Genomic DNA, 6,000 nt, shown 5'->3' on the forward strand with positions numbered 1-6,000 from the left:
CTACCACTGAGCTACATCCCCAGCTCTTTTTATTTTGAGACAGGGTCTTGGTAAGTTGCCCAGGTACTCCTCAAACTTGCAAATTTTGGAGGGAAGCTTTTGGGATATAAGTGCCAAACACAACATTAAATAAGAAGACATGGGATTTGGGAAATGAAGAATCTAATGCAGGAGACTATACATAGAAAATCCAGAATGTCAGCAGTGTAGCCACCCAGAAAGCAACCAGCACAGATTAGAACAAGAGGATAGATGGCTCAGTGAAAACTTCAAGGGACAAAACCACAGAAGTGAAAAATTGTGCTCCATTTGTGTACAATGAGTCAAAGGGCATTCTGCTGTCTTGTATAACTGATTAGAACAAATAATTTTAAAAAAAAAAGAAGTGCCAGGCTTGGTGACCCAGGCCTATAATCCCAGTGATTTGGGATGCAGAGGCAGAAAGATTGCAAGTTTGAAGCCAGCCTGGGCAACTTAGCAAGACCCTGTCTCAGAAAGGGATGGAGATGTAGCTCAATGATAGAGTGCCCCTGGGTACAATCCCCTTACCCCCCCCCCCCCAACACACACACAGAGCAAACTCATTTATATGAATGTATAATAATTAATTTCTGATAGGATGATAGGCATAGACTATTTAGGGGAAATCACAGGTAAATGGAAAACCAGGCAAATGGAAACAAGGAAGTCATTAACTCTAGGAAAAACACATGGTTATACAAGAAAGGAGCAATGGTCACAGGCAAAACAGTGAAAATGTTTGTACAGTCATAATATAAATATTGCAGTATTATCCAAACTACATAAAGAACTTGCAAGTCAACCAGAAAAAGGTTATTATTAGAAAAATGAGCAAAGATAGCATTCTTTAGAAATACGTGCATCCCCAAGTTAATTATATAACAATTGACAATAACCAAATTATGGAATCATCCTAGGCATCTGTTCACTCACACACACACAAACACACAGGAGTTTTATTCAGCCATAAAGAAGAACAAAATTATGATGTTTTCAGGAAAATGGATGGAACTGAAGAGCATCATGATAAGCAAAATAAGCCAAACTCAGAAAAACAAGTGTTAGGTTTTCTCTCCCATGTGGAATCTAGAAACAAAAAGTGGTGCCATGAAAGTAGAAGGGGGAACACTGCGGTAGGGCAAGGGAATAACAGGAGAGAGGAGGAGAGGATTAGGGGAAGCATTGGGAAGTAAAACTGATGAAATTGTTATATGCTTGTATGAATATGCCACAATGATCCTACAATTCTGTGTAATTAATATGTGTCAATAAAAAAATTAGCAAAGGATAAAAAAAATGGGCCAGGAATATGAATGGGTGACTTCACAGAATACAAGGTGCAAATAATTCACAGGTAATTGAGAAATTAAAAACTGTTCACAACCATCAAGTTAACAAAACTTTTAAAACTGGTGATATGGGGTATTGGTGAAGGTGTAGAACATCAGAAATAGTCATCCACTGCTGGTAGGAGTATACACTGGTACAATTACTCCGAAGAGTAATTTGTCAGTACCTAGTAAGGCTGAAGATACAGGTCTGTGCTGCCTATCACTATCTTAGATGTCTATTTATTATCTCATTTCTCTTTACACCTTCCATTGTGCTTCCACCTTAGGTCTCTACTGAAAACTTTGCTTTTTATTTCACTGAGAAAATAGAAGCAATCAGAAGAGCACTTCAACATATCTGCCCACCTACTTAGATTCTGCCTCTTCTATTACTGCAGTGACTGTGCATGATCTGGAAAATATAAAACATGCATCAGAACAACAGACCCAAATTTTGGATAATGATTACCTCTAGGAAGGAACAAAAGGGAATAGAAGACTATAAGTACAGAACTTTAATTTTTTAAAACTTTTTTAAAATTTTTAGTTGTACATGGACACAAATCATTTATTTTATTTATGTCATGCTGAGGATTGAACCCAGTGCCCCATGCATGTAAAGCAAGTACTGTATCACTGAGCCACAACCCCCAGCCCAAGAACTTTAATTTTTATTTGGGTATGTATGGGTTTTTGTTAGTTTTTAAAGTTAGATTGTAGGTACATGGGTACTTATCTTTTTTATCTTTTCAATAACTTATTACACTGAGGCAGAGGATGATTCTTATACCACATTATGAATCATACAATGAAAGATCTTAAAAAATACATACTTCCCAGAGCTGGGGTTGTGGCTAGCAGTAGAGTACTCACTTAGAACATGCAAGGTCCTGGGTTTGATCCTCAGCTCCACATGAAAATAAATAAATAAATATATTGTAGCCAACTACAATTTAAAAATAAATATTAGAAAAAAATACATACTCCCAAGACCTACCATTGAAACTCCTAAATCAAAAGCTTATTTAAAAAAGAAAAAGCTGGGGGTTGGGGTGGTGGCTCCGTGGTAGAGCTCTTGCCTAGAAGTGTGAGGCACTGGGTTTGATTCTCAGCACCATTTATAAATAAATAAAAGTTCTATCAAAAATTAAAAAAATAAAATTTTTAAAAAAAAGCTAAAAAGAGATCACATATGCATATACATGGTATACATAGTATGTACATGTATATATATATACTACAAATATGTAAAATGTCAGACCAACAGGAAGTTTTGCAATAACAGTACAAGGAAGTGACATATATTGTCAATTCAAATTCCCCAAATGTTTACATTTTTACCATATTTGTTTTATCCTTTTCTGTTTCTTAACTGTTTGGATAAACTGCAGGCAGAATGCTCCTTTCTATCAAAATATTTCAATTTGTATCTACTGCAAAAAGACCTCCAAAAAAAGAAAAAAAAATCTCTGATGCAATGATCAAACCCAGGAAATAAATATTGATACTATAATCTGTAGACCTATTCAGATTTCACCAGTTGTAGCAATAATATTTGTTATCACAGAAGAAAATTGTCTGTTTATTTTCCTTTAGTTTGCACAGTTCTTCAGATGTTTTGTTTTCCATAACATTGACATTCTTGATTAGTACAGACTATTTATTTGATAGAATGCTCCTCAGTATGGGTTTGTCTGATGTTTCCTCATGATTAAATTTAGTTTATATCTTTTCTTGCAAGAATGCCACAGAGGTGATATTGTGTTTAGGTGTTATGGTGCTGTGTGTCAGGAGGTATTGATTCTCCCATACTGAGGATACTGGCTTTGCCTACCTGGTGGTATTTTGGTTTATATCCACTCTCTTATTGTAAAGTTACTAAGTGTGTCTTAGTGAGATTCTTTGAAACCATGTTGATACTTTGTTACCCCACAAATTTTCATTCACCAGTTTTAACATCTATTGTTGATTCTTAGGTGGATCTTTTTTCCTCTTCCTCCCCCTCTGCCCCCCCCCCCCACTACTGAGGATTGAACCCAGGACTTTGTACCACTGAACTACATCCCCAGGCCTTTTTGTTTTTTTATTTTGAGACAGGATCTTGTTAAATTGCCCAGGCTGGCCTCAAACTTGCAATCCTGAGTTGTTGGGATTGCAGGTGTGCTCCTTCATGCCAGGCTTGATTAGTACAGTATTTATTTGATAGAATGTTCCTATGTTGCATGGATTATTTTGGTTGCCAAGTGGTGATTTTAATTTTGTCATTCCTTTTATATTAGTTGGCTTCCTATAGTAAGGAAGGGTTCGCCCATTTATTATTCATTAGTGCGAACTAATGGATTCTGATTTTATTCAAAGTGCTAGAAATGTTTACTATCATTAAGTATTTTGACGTTCAGATTGTCCCAGATTTGGCCAAGCTGGCAGCTTGTACTTTCTCTGCCTCGGTCCAAAAATCAACCACTTGCCTGGTGCAGTGATTGCAAATTGGAGGTCAGTCCAAGCAATTTAGCAAGACCCTGTTTCAATATAAATTTTGTAAAGGGCTAGGGATGGGGCTGGGGTTGTGTCTCAGTGGTAGAACACTTGCCTCACATACATGAGGCACTGGGTTCGATCCTCAGCACCACATTAAAAAATAAAGATATTGTGCTTTATATATTATATTTTTAAAAAGGGGGGCTAGGGATATAGCTCAGGGGTAAAGCACCCCAGGGTTAAGTCTCCAGGGCTGCTGCTGCTGCTACTACTACTACTACTACTGGTAATAATAATAATAATAACATTTATTTAAGAGGCCCTACTACTATTTAGCCAAGAACAATATATAGGAACCAAGATCTGCATGATGGATATGCTTATTGCTATTGGACTATCATTGATTCTAGACCCTCTTAGTTGGAGGATTTTAAGAAGTGGATTATCTGTAAATACATATGCATGCGAATCTGTACCTATCATATTTATCTAGTACCACTAGATATCATATTTATCTAGTACCACTATATTGAAAAATCCAAGGTTACACTGAAACAGGAGTCATTCTCCTTCCTACTTTTTATATTTGTAACTCTTTTCCAACAAAAACCTGGCTCTCATTATCTGCAATATATTTACTTATTTGCTCAACCCTAGAATACACAGACTACTCATGCTTCTTTGAAAAAGAAGCCTATTATCTAGTCTTCTATCTAATATTTGTTGAGAGTTCTTTTGTCTTTAGACTAAGGATGTAATGTCTGAACACAGGGCTTAAAATTACTGGAGTTTTATTTTCCTCCTGAGGTGCTGGTTATCTTATTCATTTGAAATTTGGCTGGTTTATTTGTTTCTGCTTTTCCCACTTTAGTTCCCCTCACCACTATCTTTGATGATTTTTTTTTTCTTTTCTTTGCAACCCAATTCCACCCAATCCCTGAGGGTAACAAGTCTTGCTCATCTTTGGTGTATTTCTCCTATTTTTTTGCATAAATGAATATATACAGGCATATTTTCTTATTCCTATTATCTTTTACAAAAAAAGAAGTAGCATATTACTGAAACTGTTTTGCACTTTGCTTTCTTCATTTGACAATAGATCCTGGCAATTGCTCCATATTAGTTCATAGAGATCTTCCTCTTCTTTTTTCAACAGCTTCATGGTATTCATGTTTTATATATATGGGCATGTCAGTAGTTTCCAGTACATGTAACTTATAAACAAAGATGCTATGAATATATGTGTTGCATTGTTGGTTTATCTTTGGGGTAAATTTTTGGGAGTGAGATTCCTAGATCAAAAAATAGTATGTGTGCCTGTGTGTACATTTTAAATATATATTGTGACACTTTTCTCCATAAAGATTATACCAATCCAGGTGCAGTGGCACACACCTGTAATCCCAGCCATTCGAGAGGCTGAGACAGGAGGATCTTGAGTTCAAAGCCAGCCTCAGCAATTTAGCAAGGTCCTAAGCAACTTAGTGAGACCCTGTCTCTAAATAAAATACAAAATGGGGCTGGGGATGTGGCTCAGTGGCCAAGTGCCTCTGAGTTCAATCCCTGGTGCCACCCCATCCCCCAAAAAGAAGAGATTATACCAATTTGCTGTCTACCAACACTGTGTAATAGTGCCTATTTCCCTACAACCTACCAACAGTGTAATTATGATTTTTTAAATTTTTGTCCATCTTATAGGAAAGAAATCGTATTTCAGTATAGTTTCAATTTGTAATTCTTTTATTATGAATAAGAAGAAATATATATTCATGTATTTAGGATCATCTATTTTATATTTTCTATTCATGTTTCTTGCCTATTCTTCTGAATTTTCTATTTTTCTCCTCAATTTGTGTGACTTATATATGATTACGTATATAAATCCTTTATCCGTGATAGATATTATTGATATTTTCTCCCAAGTTTTAAATATATTTTCATTTTATTTATGGTGTTTTTCACACACACACACACACAAAAAAAAAATCTTTGCTTTTATGTAGTGAAGTTTATCAATCTTTTCTTTAATTCCACTTAATTCCAAATTATTAATAGGAAGCTTATCCCATAGCCTTTCCAGGTTAGAAAGGAATTCACTCATTTTCTAATAAGATGTGTATGACTTCTTATTAATATTAGATCCCTGATCCAGTTGAAATTGGTTCTTATA

This window comes from Callospermophilus lateralis, chromosome 10, assembly GCF_048772815.1.
Source record: "Callospermophilus lateralis isolate mCalLat2 chromosome 10, mCalLat2.hap1, whole genome shotgun sequence".
Classification (NCBI taxonomy): Eukaryota; Metazoa; Chordata; class Mammalia; order Rodentia; family Sciuridae; genus Callospermophilus; species Callospermophilus lateralis.